A 17,109-nucleotide genomic window follows, 5' to 3' on the forward strand; every position below is an offset into this window, starting at 1 on the left:
TGCTCCTGAACCCAGCCAAGCAAGGGGAGGCTCCCCGGGCACATCGGAACCCCTTCCCGGGCCCTTGGCAGTGCGGCAGGCTGGGAGACAGGGCCCAGGGCCGGAGCACCCGACCCGGGGCCCGGCCGGGCCCCTGGACGCAGCCGGGGCTCCCAAGCCCGGAGGCGCATGGGACGCCTCCCCGGTCCCTCCGGACCCCGTCCCGGGCACCCTGCCACGCAGCAGGACCAAGGACAGAGCCCGGGGTGGGGAGGCCGCCCTCCCCGGGCCCTCAGGGGCCCTAGCCACTGCTCCTGAACCCAGCCAAGCAAGGGGAGGCTCCCCGGGCACATCGGAACCCCTTCCCGGGCCCTTGGCAGTGCGGCAGGCTGGGAGACAGGGCCCAGGGCCGGAGCACCCGACCCGGGGCCCGGCCGGGCCCCTGGACGCAGCCGGGGCTCCCAAGCCCGGAGGTGCATGGGACGCCTCCCCGGTCCCTCCGGACCCCGTCCCGGGCACCCTGCCACGCAGCAGGACCAAGGACAGAGCCCGGGGTGGGGAGGCCGCCCTCCCCGGGCCCTCAGGGGCCCTAGCCACTGCTCCTGAACCCAGCCAAGCAAGGGGAGGCTCCCCGGGCACATCGGAACCCCTTCCCGGGCCCTTGGCAGTGCGGCAGGCTGGGAGACAGGGCCCAGGGCCGGAGCACCCGACACGGGGCCCGGCCGGGCCCCTGGACGCAGCCGGGGCTCCCAAGCCCGGAGGTGCATGGGACGCCTCCCCGGTCCCTCCGGACCCCGTCCCGGGCACCCTGCCACGCAGCAGGACCAAGGACAGAGCCCGGGGTGGGGAGGCCGCCCTCCCCGGGCCCTCAGGGGCCCTAGCCACTGCTCCTGAACCCAGCCAAGCAAGGGGAGGCTCCCCGGGAACAACGGAACCCATTCCTAGGCCCTTGGCAGTGCGGTAGGCTGGAAGACAGGGACCAGGGCCGGAGCACCCCACCCGGGGCCCGCCCGGGCCCCTGGACCCAGCCGGGGCTCCCAAGCCCGGAGGCGCATGGGACGCCACCCCGGACCCATGGAGCCCGTCCTGGGCATTGAGCCATGCCGTTGGCCTGGAGATGGGTGCCCCGGACGCCCGGGGGAGGTCTGTCTGGGACACATGGAGCCCGTCCTGGGCATTGAACCATGCCGTTGGCCTGGAGAAGGGAGCCCCGGACGCCCGGGGGAGGACTGCCCGGTACCCGTGGAGCCCTTCCCGGGTACTTTGCAACGCCGTTGGCCTCCTGGAGATGGGTGCCCCGAACGCCCGGGGGGTGGGCTGCCCGGGACCCGTGGAGCCCGTCCTGGGCACTCTGACCTGCTGTTGGCCCGGGGGAGGGACCCCAGACGACCGGGACCCGTGGAGCCCGTCCTTGGCACTCTGACAAGCCGTTGGCCCGGGGAAGGGAGCCCCAGACGACCGGGACCTGTGGAGCCCGTCCTGGGCACTCCTGTATGCCGTTGGCCCGGGGAAGGGAGCCCCGGACGTCCGGGACCCGTGGAGCCCGTCCTGGGCACTCTGAAATGCTTTGGCCCGGGGAAGGGAGCCCCGGACACCCGGGGGGGAGGACTGCCCGGGACCCGTGGAACTCGTCCTGGGCACTCTGACATGCCGCTGGCCCGGGGAAGGGTGCCCCGGATGCCCGGGGCCCGTGGAGCCCGTCCTGGGCACTCTGACAAGCCGTTGGCCCGGGGAAGGGAGACCTGGACGCCCGGAACCCGTGGAGCCCGTCCTGGGCACTCTGAAATGCTTTGGCCCGGGGAAGGGAGCCCCGGACGCCCGGGGGAGGACTGCCCGGGACCCGTGGAACTGGTCCTGGGCACTCTGACATGCCGCTGGCCCGGGGAAGGGTGCCCCGGATGACCGGGGCCCGTGGAGCCCGTCCTGGGCACTCTGACATGCCGCTGGCCCGGGGAAGGGAGCCCCAGACGCCTGGGGCCCGTGGAGCCCGTCCTGGGCACTCTGCCATGCCGTCAGCCTGGATGGAGCCCCGGACGCCCGGGGGGGGGGGCGAAGGCCCGGGACGCATGGAGCCTGTCCCGGGCACTCTGCCATGCCGTCGGCCTGGATGGAGCACCGGACGCCCGGGGGACGACTGCCCAAGAGCCATGGAGCCCATCCTGGGCAATTTGACATGCAGTTGGCCTGGAGGAAGGAAGCTCCGGGTGGCCTAGGGAGGTGTTGCCCAGGCATATCCCATCTGGTCCCCATGGCAGAGAACCACCAACCCTGGAGGGGTGTCCGGGCATACCCTGCCACATAGTAATCCGGAGGCAAATTACCCCCCTTTCTTGCAATCTGTGCACGCGAGGTGACAGAGGGGACCCAAGGCGTGAAAGAACCCGACCTCATGGAGCCCTCGCTGGGATCCGGAAGGCGAATGGCACCTCATTAAGACTTCCAGGGAAGTTCGGCCATCTGGTCCCCCCCATAGGAAAGCGTTGCGGGCGACCAGATGCCCGAGGGGATCCGGGCGACCAGATGGCCGAGGGAATCCGGGCGACCAGATGGCTGGGCATGGAGGTGAAGCCGCCTGGACTCTTCCCCACCCCGTCCCCGTCCCGGGACGAATGCCCGGGACGCATGGAGCCCGTCCTGGCCACTTGATGTCCCGTCCTGGGCATTGAACCATGCCGTCGGCCTGGAGAAGGGAGCCCCCGGACGCCCGGGGGAGGACTGCCCGGTACCCGTGGAGCCCTTCCCGGGTACTTTGCAACGCCGTTGGCCTCCTGGAGATGGGTGCCCCAGATGCCCGGGGGTGGGCTGCCCGGGACCCATGGAGCCCGTCCTGGGCACTTTTACATGCCGTCGGCCTGGAGGTGGGTGCCCTGGACGCCCGGGGGAGGCCTGCCCGGGACCCGTGGAGCCCCTCCCGGGTACTTTGCCAATGCCGTTGGCCTCATGGAGATGGGTGCCCCGGACGCCCGGGGGGAGGACTGCCCGGTACCCGTGGAGTCCTTTCCGGGTACTTTGCAACGCCGTTGGCCCCCTGGAGATATGTGCCCCGAACGCCCGGGGGGAGGGCTGTCCGGGGCCCATGGAGCCCGTCCTGGGCACTGTGACATGCCGTCGGCCTGGAGGTGGGAGCCCCGGACGCCCGGGGGAAGGCTGCCCGGGACCCGTGGAGCCCTTCCCGGGTACTTTGCCATCCCGTTGGCCTCCTGGAGATGGGTGCCCCGGACGCCCGGGGGAGGTCTGTCCGGGGCCCATGGAGCCCGTCCTGGGCAGTGTGACATGCCGTCGGCCTAAAGGTGGGAGCCCCGGACGCCCGGGGGAAGGCTGCCCGGGACCCGTGGAGCCCTTCCCGGGTACTTTGCCATCCCGTTGGCCTCATGGAGATGGGTGCCCCGGACGCCCAGGGGAGGTCTGTCCGGGACACGTGGAGCCCGTCCTGGGCATTGAGCCATGCCGTTGGCCCGGAGAATGGAGCCCCCAGACGCCCGGGGGAGGTGTTGCCCAGGCATATCTCATCTGGTCCCCCGGGCAGAGAACCACCAGCCCTGGAGAGGTGTCCGGGCGAACCCTGCCCCTAGTAATCCGGAGGGAAATTACCCCCCTTTCTTGCAATCCGTGCACGCGCGGTGACAGAGGAGACCCAAGGCGTAAAAGAACCCGACCTCATGGAGCCCTCGCTGGGATCCAGGAGCCGAATGGCACCTCATCGGGACTTCCAGGGAAGCCCGGCCATCTGGTCGCCCCATTGGAAAGCATCGCGGGCGACCAGAGGGCCGGGATCGAAAGGACTCCCAGCTCCCCATCCATCCCAAGCCTTCGCGGTAGGGTTCCTGACTGCCTGCCCACGCAAGGCAGGGCTCTTGGACCCCGGCTGGGCCTCAGGCGCAGGTTGGACCACCGGAGCTCTAGGGCCCGGACGACCTGGGGGAGGAATGCCCGGGACCCGTGGAGCCCGTCCTGGGTACTTTGACATGCCGTCGGCCTGGAGGTGGGTGCCCCGGACGCCCCGGGGGAAGCTGCCCGGGACCCATGGAACCCGTCCTGGGTACTTTGACATTCCGTCGGCCTGGAGGTGGGAGCCCCGGACGCCCGGGGGGAGGTCTGCACGGGACCCATGGAGACCGTCCTGGGTACTTTGCCAATGCCGTTGGCCTCATGGAGATGGGTGCCCCGGACGCCCGGGGGGACGAATGCCCGGGACGCATGGAGCCCGTCCTGGGCACTTTTCCATGCCTTCGGCCTGGAGCCCCCAGACACCCAGGGGAGGACCACCGTGAAAACCATGGAGCCCGACCCGGGCACTCTGCCATACCGTCAGCCTAGATGGAGCCCCGGACGCCCAGGGGACGAATGCCCGGGACGCATGGAGCCCGTCCTGGGCACTTTTCAATGCCGTCAGCCTGGATGGAGCCCCGGACGCCCGGGGGACGACTGCCCAGGAGCCATGGAGCCCGTCCTGGGCAATTTGACATGCAGTTGGCCTGGAGGAAGGAAGCCCCGGGTGGCCTAGGGAGGTGTTGCCCAGGCATAGCCCATCTGGTCCCCATGGCAGAGAACCACCAGCCTCGGAGGGGTGTCCGGGCGTACCCTTCTCCCTAGTAATCCGGAGGAAAATTACCCCCTTTTCTTGTAATCTGTGCACGCGAGGTGACAGAGGGGACCCAAGGCGCAAATGTACCCAACCTCCTGGAGCCCTCGCTGGGATCCGGGCGGTGAATGGCACCTCATCGGGACTTCCAGGGAAGTTCGGCCATCTGGTCGCCCCATAGGAAAGCGTTGCGGGCGACCAGATGCCCGAGGGGATCCGGGCGACCAGATGGCCGAGGGAATCTGGGCGATCAGATGGCTGGACACGGAAGTGAAGCCGCCTGGACTCTCCCGACCCTGTCCCCGTCCCCGTGCCCGTGCCCGGGACGCATGGAGCCCGTCCTGGGCACTTTTCCATGCCTTCGGCCTGGAGCCCCCAGACACCCAGGGGAGGACCACCGTGAAAGCCATGGAGCCCGACCCGGGCACTCTGCCATGCCGTCGGCCTGGATGGAGCCCCGGACGCCCGGGGGACAAATGCCCGGGACGCATGGAGCCCGTCCTGGGCACTTTTCCATGCCTTCGGCATGGAGCGCCCCGACACCCTGGGGAGGACCACCCTGGAAACCATGGAGCCCGACCCGGGCACTCTGCCATGCCGTCGGCCTGGATGGAGCCCCGGACGCCCGGGGGACAAATGCCCGGGACGCATGGAGCCCGTCCTGGGTACTTTTCCATGCCGTCGGCCAGGAGCCCCCTGACACCCAGGGGAGGACCACCGTGAAAACCATGGAGCCTGACCCGGGCACTCTGCCATACCGTCAGCCTGGATGTAGCCCCGGACGCCCGGGGGACGAATGCCCGGGACGCATGGAGCCCGTCCCGGGCACTCTGCCATGCCGTCCCGACAAATTCGTACGGACTCCTAACCTTACGACACGGATCGGAATCGAGCCCTCTCTGACCCAGCAGTTTCAGGCGCCCGGGGGACGAATGCCCGGGATGCATGGAGCCCGACCCGGGCACACTGCCTTGCCGCTGGCCTGGATGGAGCCCCGGACGCCCGGGGGACGAATGCCCGGGACGCATGGAGCCCCTCCCGGGCACTCTGCCATGCCGTCGGCCTGGATGGAGCCCCGGACGCCCGGGGGACGACTGCCCAAGAGCCATGGAGCCCATCCCGGGCACTCTGCCATGCCGTCCCGACAAATTCGTACGGACTCCTAACCTTCCGACACGGATCGGAATCGAGCCCTTTCTGACCCAGCAGATTTCAGGTTGATTTGCTATATACTTTACGTACGATTTTATGGGGGCCGATTCCGATCCGGTACGTAAAAGCAAATACGACCGACATGTCGGACAACCACGTACACCCAGGGGATAGGACTGCCCGGGTCACATGGACCCCGTCCTGGGCACTCTGATCTGCCGCCGGCGCCGGGGATCGAACCGTGATCACCAGATGGGGATATCCCAAAAATCTGGCATGGATACGGCCCGCCAGGACAGGTTTGGGCACCCCTGCCCTACCTAATCTTGAAGTTACATTTCCCACCAATGGGAAACCAAAGATATACAATTTTTGGGAGTTATTGCATGTCTAATGCAACATTAATTGCCCTATTATGAGATCCAATGCAATAATCCTGCAAAAATTACTCGTTTTCGCCCAACGTGGGGCTCGAACCCACGACCCTGAGATTAAGAGTCTCATGCTCTACCGACTGAGCTAGCCGGGCTCCCTCTTTAAAGTAGTATGCAAACTGATCGTTTTTCATTAAGAAAACCAGTTCCTGGATATTCCTCAACTCTTGTTTTTCAAGGAACTTATCATTTATAGATCCCTCAGTGGACCATATATGAAAGCCATCTGTGATTTATCTGTTCTTACTATGCAACAAGCTTGGCAATGACAAGTTAAAAATAAAATGTATGTACATTTTAGAATGGAGAACGCGGGCATCAATCCCGCTACCTCTCGCATGCTAAGCGAGCGCTCTACCATTTGAGCTAATTCCCCTGTGTGCTCCCTCAGAATAACATTTCAAAAGTAATGTTATTGCCTACGACACTTTATTTGACGTCAAATTGCCCATTACATGAGTGTTCAGTTCACTCCTAACTGATGCCTTACCTCCACTTAGGGGATGTTTTACAGTTCAGGTTGGCCTGTTTAGTACTTGAATAGGAGTAATATCGCTGACTAATGCCCTACCTAATCTTGAAGTTACATTTCCCACCAATGGGAAACCAAAGATATACAATTTTTGGGAGTTATTGCATGTCTAATGCAAGATTAATTGCCATATTATGAGATCCAATGCAATAATCCTGCAACAATTACTCCGCCCAACGTGGGGCTCGAACCCACGACCCTGAGATTAAGAGTCTCATGCTCTACCGACTGAGCTAGCCGGGCTCCCTCTTTAAAGTAGAATGCAAACTGATCGTTTTTCATTAAGAAAACCAGTTCCTGGATATTCCTCAACTCTTGTTTTTCAAGGAACTTATGATTTATAGATCCCTCAGTGGACAGAGTGTCAAGTAAAAGGAGACAAAATTGAAATGGAAGTTGTGGAAATGTCATTGTGAGATTGCATAAGAACTCAAATTGCTCTCACAAGCTAACGAATACCTAAACCCTTTTGATAAAACCCCTTTAGTTGTTATGATGTGACCATATATGAAAGCCATCTGTGATTTATCTGTTCTTACTATGCAACAAGCTTGGCAATGACAAGTTAAAAATAAAATGTATGTACATTTTAGAATGGAGAATGCGGGCATCGATCCCGCTACCTCTCGCATGCTAAGCGAGCGCTCTACCATTTGAGCTAATTCCCCTGTGTGCTCCCTTAGAATAACATTTCAAAAGTAATGTTAATGCCTTCCACACTTTATTTGACGTCTAATTGCCCATTACATGAGTGTTCAGTTCACTCCTAACTGATGCCTTACCTCCACTTAGGGGATGTTTTACAGTTCAGGTTGGCCTGTTTAGTACTTGAATAGGAATAATATCGCTGTATGTTAATCTAGACTAATGCCCTACCTAATCTTGAAGTTACATTTCCCACCAATGGGAAACCAAAGATATACAATTTTTGGGAGTTATTGCATGTCTAATGCAACATTAATTGCCATATTATGAGATCCAATTCAATAATCCTGTAAAAATTACTCGTTTTCGCCCAACGTGGGGCTCGAACCCACGACCCTGAGATTAAGAGTCTCATGCTCTACCGACTGAACTAGCCGGGCTCCCTCTTTAAAGTAGTATGCAAACTGATCGTTTTTCATTAAGAAAACCAGTTCCTGGATATTCCTCAACTCTTGTTTTTCAAGGAACTTATCATTTATAGATCCCTCAGTGGACCATATATGAAAGCCATCTGTGATTTATCTGTTCTTACTATGCAACAAGCTTGGCAATGACAAGTTAAAAATAAAATGTATGTACATTTTAGAATGGAGAATGCGGGCATCAATCCCGCTACCTCTCGCATGCTAAGCGAGCGCTGTACCATTTGAGCTAATTCCCCTGTGTGCTCCCTCAGAATAACATTACAAAAGTAATGTTAATGCCTACGACACTTTATTTGACGTCAAATTGCCCATTACATGAGTGTTCAGTTCACTCCTAACTGATGCCTTACCTCCACTTAGGGGATGTTTTACAGTTCAGGTTGGCCTGTTTAGTACTTGAATAGGAGTAATATCGCTAACTAATGCCCTACCTAATCTTGAAGTTACATTTCCCACCAATGGGAAACCAAAGATATACAATTTTTGGGAGTTATTGCATGTCTAATGCAAGATTAATTGCCATATTATGAGATCCAATGCAATAATCCTGCAAAAATTACTCGTTTTCGCCCAACGTGGGGCTCGAACCCACGACCCTGAGATTAAGAGTCTCATGCTCTACCGACTGAGCTAGCCGGGCTCCCTCTTTAAAGTAGAATGCAAACTGATCGTTTTTCATTAAGAAAAAAAAGTTCCTGGATATTCCTCAACTCTTGTTTTTCAAGGAACTTATCATTTATAGATCCCTCAGTGGACAGAGTGTCAAGTAAAAGGAGACAAAATTGAAATGGAAGTTGTGGAAATGTCATTGTGAGATTGCATAAGAACTCAAATTGCTCTCACAAGCTAACGAATACCTAAACCCTTTTGATAAAACCCCTTTAGTTGTTATGATGTGACCATATATGAAAGCCATCTGTGATTTATCTGTTCTTACTATGCAACAAGCTTGGCAATGACAAGTTAAAAATAAAATGTATGTACATTTTAGAATGGAGAATGCAGGCATCGATCCCGCTACCTCTCGCATGCTAAGCGAGCGCTCTACCATTTGAGCTAATTCCCCTGTGTGCTCCCTCAGAATAACATTTCAAAAGTAATGTTAATGCCTTCCACACTTTATTTGACGTCAAATTGCCCATTACATGAGTGTTCAGTTCACTCCTAACTGATGCCTTACCTCCACTTAGGGGATGTTTTACAGTTCAGGTTGGCCTGTTTAGTACTTGAATAGGAGTAATATCGCTGACTAATGCCCTACCTAATCTTGAAGTTACATTTCCCACCAATGGGAAACCAAAGATATACAATTTTTGGGAGTTATTGCATGTCTAATGCAAGATTAATTGCCATATTATGAGATCCAATGCAATAATCCTGCAACAATTACTCCGCCCAACGTGGGGCTCGAACCCACGACCCTGAGATTAAGAGTCTCATGCTCTACCGACTGAGCTAGCCGGGCTCCCTCTTTAAAATAGAATGCAAACTGATCGTTTTTCATTAAGAAAACCAGTTCCTGGATATTCCTCAACTCTTGTTTTTCAAGGAACTTATCATTTATAGATCCCTCAGTGGACAGAGTGTCAAGTAAAAGGAGACAAAATTGAAATGGAAGTTGTGGAAATGTCATTGTGAGATTGCATAAGAACTCAAATTGCTCTCACAAGCTAACGAATACCTAAACCCTTTTGATAAAACCCCTTTAGTTGTTATGATGTGACCATATATGAAAGCCATCTGTGATTTATCTGTTCTTACTATGCAACAAGCTTGGCAATGACAAGTTAAAAATAAAATGTATGTACATTTTAGAATGGAGAATGCGGGCATCGATCCCGCTACCTCTCGCATGCTAAGCGAGCGCTCTACCATTTGAGCTAATTCCCCTGTGTGCTCCCTTAGAATAACATTTCAAAAGTAATGTTAATGCCTTCCACACTTTGACGTCTAATTGCCCATTACATGAGTGTTCAGTTCACTCCTAACTGATGCCTTACCTCCACTTAGGGGATGTTTTACAGTTCAGGTTGGCCTGTTTAGTACTTGAATAGGAGTAATATCGCTGTATGTTAATCTAGACTAATGCCCTACCTAATCTTGAAGTTACATTTCCCACCAATGGGAAACCAAAGATATACAATTTTTGGGAGTTATTGCATGTCTAATGCAACATTAATTGCCATATTATGAGATCCAATTCAATAATCCTGCAAAAATTACTCGTTTTCGCCCAACGTGGGGCTCGAACCCACGACCCTGAGATTAAGAGTCTCATGCTCTACCGACTGAGCTAGCCGGGCTCCCTCTTTAAAGTAGTATGCAAACTGATCGTTTTTCATTAAGAAAACCAGTTCCTGGATATTCCTCAACTCTTGTTTTTCAAGGAACTTATCATTTATAGATCCCTCAGTGGACCATATATGAAAGCCATCTGTGATTTATCTGTTCTTACTATGCAACAAGCTTGGCAATGACAAGTTAAAAATAAAATGTATGTACATTTTAGAATGGAGAATGCGGGCATCAATCCCGCTACCTCTCGCATGCTAAGCGAGCGCTCTACCATTTGAGCTAATTCCCCTGTGTGCTCCCTCAGAATAACATTTCAAAAGTAATGTTAATGCCTACGACACTTTATTTGACGTCAAATTGCCCATTACATGAGTGTTCAGTTCACTCCTAACTGATGCCTTACCTCCACTTAGGGGATGTTTTACAGTTCAGGTTGGCCTGTTTAGTACTTGAATAGGAGTAATATCGCTGACTAATGCCCTACCTAATCTTGAAGTTACATTTCCCACCAATGGGAAACCAAAGATATACAATTTTTGGGAGTTATTGCATGTCTAATGCAAGATTAATTGCCATATTATGAGATCCAATGCAATAATCCTGCAAAAATTACTCGTTTTCGCCCAACCATGGGGCTCGAACCCACGACCCTGAGATTAAGAGTCTCATGCTCTACCGACTGAGCTAGCCGGGCTCCCTCTTTAAAGTCGAATGCAAACTGATAGTTTTTCATGAAGAAAACCAGTTCCTGGATATTCCTCAACTCTTGTTTTTCAAGGAACTTATCATTTATAGATCCCTCAGTGGACAGAGTGTCAAGTAAAAGGAGACAAAATTGAAATGGAAGTTGTGGAAATGTCATTGTGAGATTGCATAAGAACTCAAATTGCTCTCACAAGCTAACGAATACCTAAACCCTTTTGATAAAACCCCTTTAGTTGTTATGATGTGACCATATATGAAAGCCATCTGTGATTTATCTGTTCTTACTATGCAACAAGCTTGGCAATGACAAGTTAAAAATAAAATGTAAGTACATTTTAGAATGGAGAATGCGGGCATCGATCCCGCTACCTCTCGCATGCTAAGCAAGCGCTCTACCATTTGAGCTAATTCCCCTGTGTGCTCCCTCAGAATAACATTTCAAAAGTAATGTTAATGCCTTCCACACTTTATTTGACGTCAAATTGCCCATTACATGAGTGTTCAGTTCACTCCTAACTGATGCCTTACCTCCACTTAGGGGATGTTTTACAGTTCAGGTTGGCCTGTTTAGTACTTGAATAGGAGTAATATCGCTGTATGTTAATCTAGACTAATGCCCTACCTAATCTTGAAGTTACATTTCCCACCAATGGGAAACCAAAGATATACAATTTTTGGGAGTTATTGCATGTCTAATGCAACATTAATTGCCATATTATGAGATCCAATGCAATAATCCTGCAAAAATTACTCGTTTTCGCCCAACGTGGGGCTCGAACCCACGACCCTGAGATTAAGAGTCTCATGCTCTACCGACTGAGCTAGCCGGGCTCCCTCTTTAAAGTAGTATGCAAACTGATCGTTTTTCATTAAGAAAACCAGTTCCTGGATATTCCTCAACTCTTGTTTTTCAAGGAACTTATCATTTATAGATCCCTCAGTGGACCATATATGAAAGCCATCTGTGATTTATCTGTTCTTACTATGCAACAAGCTTGGCAATGACAAGTTAAAAATAAAATGTATGTACATTTTAGAATGGAGAATGCGGGTATCAATCCCGCTACCTCTCGCATGCTAAGCAAGCGCTCTACCATTTGAGCTAATTCCCCTGTGTGCTCCCTCAGAATAACATTTCAAAAGTAATGTTAATGCCTACGACACTTTATTTGACGTCAAATTGCCCATTACATGAGTGTTCAGTTCACTCCTAACTGATGCCTTACCTCCACTTAGGGGATGTTTTACAGTTCAGGTTGGCCTGTTTAGTACTTGAATAGGAGTAATATCGCTGACTAATGCCCTACCTAATCTTGAAGTTACATTTCCCACCAATGGGAAACCAAAGATATACAATTTTTGGGAGTTATTGCATGTCTAATGCAAGATTAATTGCCATATTATGAGATCCAATGCAATAATCCTGCAAAAATTACTCGTTTTCGCCCAACCATGGGGCTCGAACCCACGACCCTGAGATTAAGAGTCTCATGCTCTACCGACTGAGCTAGCCGGGCTCCCTCTTTAAAGTAGAATGCAAACTGATCATTTTTCATTAAGAAAACCAGTTCCTGGATATTCCTCAACTCTTGTTTTTCAAGGAACTTATCATTTATAGATCCCTCAGTGGACAGAGTGTCAAGTAAAAGGAGACAAAATTGAAATGGAAGTTGTGGAAATGTCATTGTGAGATTGCATAAGAACTCAAATTGCTCTCACAAGCTAACGAATACCTAAACCCTTTTGATAAAACCCCTTTAGTTGTTATGATGTGACCATATATGAAAGCCATCTGTGATTTATCTGTTCTTACTATGCAACAAGCTTGGCAATGACAAGTTAAAAATAAAATGTAAGTACATTTTAGAATGGAGAATGCGGGCATCGATCCCGCTACCTCTCGCATGCTAAGCGAGCGCTCTACCATTTGAGCTAATTCCCCTGTGTGCTCCCTCAGAATAACATTTCAAAAGTAATGTTAATGCCTTCCACACTTTATTTGACGTCAAATTGCCCATTACATGAGTGTTCAGTTCACTCCTAACTGATGCCTTACCTCCACTTAGGGGATGTTTTACAGTTCAGGTTGGCCTGTTTAGTACTTGAATAGGAGTAATATCGCTGTATGTTAATCTAGACTAATGCCCTACCTAATCTTGAAGTTACATTTCCCACCAATGGGAAACCAAAGATATACAATTTTTGGGAGTTATTGCATGTCTAATGCAACATTAATTGCCATATTATGAGATCCAATGCAATAATCCTGCAAAAATTACTCGTTTTCGCCCAACGTGGGGCTCGAACCCACGACCCTGAGATTAAGAGTCTCATGCTCTACCGACTGAGCTAGCCGGGCTCCCTCTTTAAAGTAGTATGCAAACTGATCGTTTTTCATTAAGAAAACCAGTTCCTGGATATTCCTCAACTCTTGTTTTTCAAGGAACTTATCATTTATAGATCCCTCAGTGGACCATATATGAAAGCCATCTGTGATTTATCTGTTCTTACTATGCAACAAGCTTGGCAATGACAAGTTAAAAATAAAATGTATGTACATTTTAGAATGGAGAATGCGGGCATCAATCCCGCTACCTCTCGCATGCTAAGCGAGCGCTCTACCATTTGAGCTAATTCCCCTGTGTGCTCCCTCAGAATAACATTTCAAAAGTAATGTTAATGCCTACGACACTTTATTTGACGTCAAATTGCCCATTACATGAGTGTTCAGTTCACTCCTAACTGATGCCTTACCTCCACTTAGGGGATGTTTTACAGTTCAGGTTGGCCTGTTTAGTACTTGAATAGGAGTAATATCGCTGACTAATGCCCTACCTAATCTTGAAGTTACATTTCCCACCAATGGGAAACCAAAGATATACAATTTTTGGGAGTTATTGCATGTCTAATGCAAGATTAATTGCCATATTATGAGATCCAATGCAATAATCCTGCAAAAATTACTCGTTTTCGCCCAACCATGGGGCTCGAACCCACGACCCTGAGATTAAGAGTCTCATGCTCTACCGACTGAGCTAGCCGGGCTCCCTCTTTAAAGTAGAATGCAAACTGATCGTTTTTCATTAAGAAAACCAGTTCCTGGATATTCCTCAACTCTTGTTTTTCAAGGAACTTATCATTTATAGATCCCTCAGTGGACAGAGTGTCAAGTAAAAGGAGACAAAATTGAAATGGAAGTTGTGGAAATGTCATTGTGAGATTGCATAAGAACTCAAATTGCTCTCACAAGCTAACGAATACCTAAACCCTTTTGATAAAACCCCTTTAGTTGTTATGATGTGACCATATATGAAAGCCATCTGTGATTTATCTGTTCTTACTATGCAACAAGCTTGGCAATGACAAGTTAAAAATAAAATGTAAGTACATTTTAGAATGGAGAATGCGGGCATCGATCCCGCTACCTCTCGCATGCTAAGCGAGCGCTCTACCATTTGAGCTAATTCCCCTGTGTGTTCCCTCAGAATAACATTTCAAAAGTAATGTTAATGCCTTCCACACTTTATTTGACGTCAAATTGCCCATTACATGAGTGTTCAGTTCACTCCTAACTGATGCCTTACCTCCACTTAGGGGATGTTTTACAGTTCAGGTTGGCCTGTTTAGTACTTGAATAGGAGTAATATCGCTGTATGTTAATCTAGACTAATCCCCTACCTAATCTTGAAGTTACATTTCCCACCAATGGGAAACCAAAGATATACAATTTTTGGGAGTTATTGCATGTCTAATGCAAGATTAATTGCCATATTATGAGATCCAATGCAATAATCCTGCAAAAATTACTCGTTTTCGCCCAACCATGGGGCTCGAACCCACGACCCTGAGATTAAGAGTCTCATGCTCTACCGACTGAGCTAGCCGGGCTCCCTCTTTAAAGTAGAATGCAAACTGATCATTTTTCATTAAGAAAACCAGTTCCTGGATATTCCTCAACTCTTGTTTTTCAAGGAACTTATCATTTATAGATCCCTCAGTGGACAGAGTGTCAAGTAAAAGGAGACAAAATTGAAATGGAAGTTGTGGAAATGTCATTGTGAGATTGCATAAGAACTCAAATTGCTCTCACAAGCTAACGAATACCTAAACCCTTTTGATAAAACCCCTTTAGTTGTTATGATGTGACCATATATGAAAGCCATCTGTGATTTATCTGTTCTTACTATGCAACAAGCTTGGCAATGACAAGTTAAAAATAAAATGTAAGTACATTTTAGAATGGAGAATGCGGGCATCGATCCCGCTACCTCTCGCATGCTAAGCGAGCGCTCTACCATTTGAGCTAATTCCCCTGTGTGCTCCCTCAGAATAACATTTCAAAAGTAATGTTAATGCCTTCCACACTTTATTTGACGTCAAATTGCCCATTACATGAGTGTTCAGTTCACTCCTAACTGATGCCTTACCTCCACTTAGGGGATGTTTTACAGTTCAGGTTGGCCTGTTTAGTACTTGAATAGGAGTAATATCGCTGTATGTTAATCTAGACTAATGCCCTACCTAATCTTGAAGTTACATTTCCCACCAATGGGAAACCAAAGATATACAATTTTTGGGAGTTATTGCATGTCTAATGCAACATTAATTGCCATATTATGAGATCCAATGCAATAATCCTGCAAAAATTACTCGTTTTCGCCCAACGTGGGGCTCGAACCCACGACCCTGAGATTAAGAGTCTCATGCTCTACCGACTGAGCTAGCCGGGCTCCCTCTTTAAAGTAGTATGCAAACTGATCGTTTTTCATTAAGAAAACCAGTTCCTGGATATTCCTCAACTCTTGTTTTTCAAGGAACTTATCATTTATAGATCCCTCAGTGGACCATATATGAAAGCCATCTGTGATTTATCTGTTCTTACTATGCAACAAGCTTGGCAATGACAAGTTAAAAATAAAATGTATGTACATTTTAGAATGGAGAATGCGGGCATCAATCCCGCTACCTCTCGCATGCTAAGCGAGCGCTCTACCATTTGAGCTAATTCCCCTGTGTGCTCCCTCAGAATAACATTTCAAAAGTAATGTTAATGCCTACGACACTTTATTTGACGTCAAATTGCCCATTACATGAGTGTTCAGTTCACTCCTAACTGATGCCTTACCTCCACTTAGGGGATGTTTTACAGTTCAGGTTGGCCTGTTTAGTACTTGAATAGGAGTAATATCGCTGACTAATGCCCTACCTAATCTTGAAGTTACATTTCCCACCAATGGGAAACCAAAGATATACAATTTTTGGGAGTTATTGCATGTCTAATGCAAGATTAATTGCCATATTATGAGATCCAATGCAATAATCCTGCAAAAATTACTCGTTTTCGCCCAACCATGGGGCTCGAACCCACGACCCTGAGATTAAGAGTCTCATGCTCTACCGACTGAGCTAGCCGGGCTCCCTCTTTAAAGTAGAATGCAAACTGATCGTTTTTCATTAAGAAAACCAGTTCCTGGATATTCCTCAACTCTTGTTTTTCAAGGAACTTATCATTTATAGATCCCTCAGTGGACAGAGTGTCAAGTAAAAGGAGACAAAATTGAAATGGAAGTTGTGGAAATGTCATTGTGAGATTGCATAAGAACTCAAATTGCTCTCACAAGCTAACGAATACCTAAACCCTTTTGATAAAACCCCTTTAGTTGTTATGATGTGACCATATATGAAAGCCATCTGTGATTTATCTGTTCTTACTATGCAACAAGCTTGGCAATGACAAGTTAAAAATAAAATGTAAGTACATTTTAGAATGGAGAATGCGGGCATCGATCCCGCTACCTCTCGCATGCTAAGCGAGCGCTCTACCATTTGAGCTAATTCCCCTGTGTGTTCCCTCAGAATAACATTTCAAAAGTAATGTTAATGCCTTCCACACTTTATTTGACGTCAAATTGCCCATTACATGAGTGTTCAGTTCACTCCTAACTGATGCCTTACCTCCACTTAGGGGATGTTTTACAGTTCAGGTTGGCCTGTTTAGTACTTGAATAGGAGTAATATCGCTGTATGTTAATCTAGACTAATCCCCTACCTAATCTTGAAGTTACATTTCCCACCAATGGGAAACCAAAGATATACAATTTTTGGGAGTTATTGCATGTCTAATGCAAGATTAATTGCCATATTATGAGATCCAATGCAATAATCCTGCAAAAATTACTCGTTTTCGCCCAACGTGGGGCTCGAACCCACGACCCTGAGATTAAGAGTCTCATGCTCTACCGACTGAGCTAGCCGGGCTCCCTCTTTAAAGTAGTATGCAAACTGATCATTTGTCATTAA

General features: G+C 50.1%; 21 non-coding genes across 21 annotated transcripts; all 21 read right to left on the reverse strand.

Moving 5' to 3' along the window:
- Positions 1 to 6,169: 6,169 nt before the first annotated feature.
- TRNAK-CUU (transfer RNA lysine (anticodon CUU)) lies at positions 6,170 to 6,242 on the reverse strand. Its single transcript has one exon. It is a non-coding gene; the product is annotated as a tRNA-Lys (tRNA).
- Positions 6,243 to 6,849: 607 nt separating this feature from the next.
- TRNAK-CUU (transfer RNA lysine (anticodon CUU)) lies at positions 6,850 to 6,922 on the reverse strand. The gene has a single exon. It is a non-coding gene; the product is annotated as a tRNA-Lys (tRNA).
- A 352-nt stretch (positions 6,923 to 7,274) lies between these two features.
- On the reverse strand, positions 7,275 to 7,347 carry TRNAA-AGC (transfer RNA alanine (anticodon AGC)). The gene has a single exon. It is a non-coding gene; the product is annotated as a tRNA-Ala (tRNA).
- Positions 7,348 to 7,691: 344 nt separating this feature from the next.
- Positions 7,692 to 7,764, reverse strand: TRNAK-CUU (transfer RNA lysine (anticodon CUU)). The gene has a single exon. It is a non-coding gene; the product is annotated as a tRNA-Lys (tRNA).
- Positions 7,765 to 8,376: 612 nt separating this feature from the next.
- Positions 8,377 to 8,449, reverse strand: TRNAK-CUU (transfer RNA lysine (anticodon CUU)). The gene has a single exon. It is a non-coding gene; the product is annotated as a tRNA-Lys (tRNA).
- Positions 8,450 to 9,201: 752 nt separating this feature from the next.
- TRNAK-CUU (transfer RNA lysine (anticodon CUU)) lies at positions 9,202 to 9,274 on the reverse strand. The gene has a single exon. It is a non-coding gene; the product is annotated as a tRNA-Lys (tRNA).
- Positions 9,275 to 9,626: 352 nt separating this feature from the next.
- TRNAA-AGC (transfer RNA alanine (anticodon AGC)) lies at positions 9,627 to 9,699 on the reverse strand. The gene has a single exon. It is a non-coding gene; the product is annotated as a tRNA-Ala (tRNA).
- Positions 9,700 to 10,039: 340 nt separating this feature from the next.
- On the reverse strand, positions 10,040 to 10,112 carry TRNAK-CUU (transfer RNA lysine (anticodon CUU)). Its single transcript has one exon. It is a non-coding gene; the product is annotated as a tRNA-Lys (tRNA).
- A 612-nt stretch (positions 10,113 to 10,724) lies between these two features.
- On the reverse strand, positions 10,725 to 10,798 carry TRNAK-CUU (transfer RNA lysine (anticodon CUU)). The gene has a single exon. It is a non-coding gene; the product is annotated as a tRNA-Lys (tRNA).
- Positions 10,799 to 11,567: 769 nt separating this feature from the next.
- Positions 11,568 to 11,640, reverse strand: TRNAK-CUU (transfer RNA lysine (anticodon CUU)). The gene has a single exon. It is a non-coding gene; the product is annotated as a tRNA-Lys (tRNA).
- Positions 11,641 to 12,252: 612 nt separating this feature from the next.
- TRNAK-CUU (transfer RNA lysine (anticodon CUU)) lies at positions 12,253 to 12,326 on the reverse strand. The gene has a single exon. It is a non-coding gene; the product is annotated as a tRNA-Lys (tRNA).
- A 352-nt stretch (positions 12,327 to 12,678) lies between these two features.
- On the reverse strand, positions 12,679 to 12,751 carry TRNAA-AGC (transfer RNA alanine (anticodon AGC)). The gene has a single exon. It is a non-coding gene; the product is annotated as a tRNA-Ala (tRNA).
- Positions 12,752 to 13,095: 344 nt separating this feature from the next.
- On the reverse strand, positions 13,096 to 13,168 carry TRNAK-CUU (transfer RNA lysine (anticodon CUU)). Its single transcript has one exon. It is a non-coding gene; the product is annotated as a tRNA-Lys (tRNA).
- Positions 13,169 to 13,780: 612 nt separating this feature from the next.
- On the reverse strand, positions 13,781 to 13,854 carry TRNAK-CUU (transfer RNA lysine (anticodon CUU)). Its single transcript has one exon. It is a non-coding gene; the product is annotated as a tRNA-Lys (tRNA).
- A 352-nt stretch (positions 13,855 to 14,206) lies between these two features.
- Positions 14,207 to 14,279, reverse strand: TRNAA-AGC (transfer RNA alanine (anticodon AGC)). The gene has a single exon. It is a non-coding gene; the product is annotated as a tRNA-Ala (tRNA).
- A 344-nt stretch (positions 14,280 to 14,623) lies between these two features.
- TRNAK-CUU (transfer RNA lysine (anticodon CUU)) lies at positions 14,624 to 14,697 on the reverse strand. The gene has a single exon. It is a non-coding gene; the product is annotated as a tRNA-Lys (tRNA).
- Positions 14,698 to 15,049: 352 nt separating this feature from the next.
- Positions 15,050 to 15,122, reverse strand: TRNAA-AGC (transfer RNA alanine (anticodon AGC)). Its single transcript has one exon. It is a non-coding gene; the product is annotated as a tRNA-Ala (tRNA).
- A 344-nt stretch (positions 15,123 to 15,466) lies between these two features.
- TRNAK-CUU (transfer RNA lysine (anticodon CUU)) lies at positions 15,467 to 15,539 on the reverse strand. The gene has a single exon. It is a non-coding gene; the product is annotated as a tRNA-Lys (tRNA).
- A 612-nt stretch (positions 15,540 to 16,151) lies between these two features.
- TRNAK-CUU (transfer RNA lysine (anticodon CUU)) lies at positions 16,152 to 16,225 on the reverse strand. Its single transcript has one exon. It is a non-coding gene; the product is annotated as a tRNA-Lys (tRNA).
- Positions 16,226 to 16,577: 352 nt separating this feature from the next.
- Positions 16,578 to 16,650, reverse strand: TRNAA-AGC (transfer RNA alanine (anticodon AGC)). The gene has a single exon. It is a non-coding gene; the product is annotated as a tRNA-Ala (tRNA).
- A 344-nt stretch (positions 16,651 to 16,994) lies between these two features.
- On the reverse strand, positions 16,995 to 17,067 carry TRNAK-CUU (transfer RNA lysine (anticodon CUU)). Its single transcript has one exon. It is a non-coding gene; the product is annotated as a tRNA-Lys (tRNA).
- Between the last annotated feature and the right edge of the window lie 42 nt (positions 17,068 to 17,109).

Source organism: Lissotriton helveticus, chromosome 1_2 (genome assembly GCF_964261635.1).
Source record: "Lissotriton helveticus chromosome 1_2, aLisHel1.1, whole genome shotgun sequence".
Taxonomy (NCBI): Eukaryota; Metazoa; Chordata; class Amphibia; order Caudata; family Salamandridae; genus Lissotriton; species Lissotriton helveticus.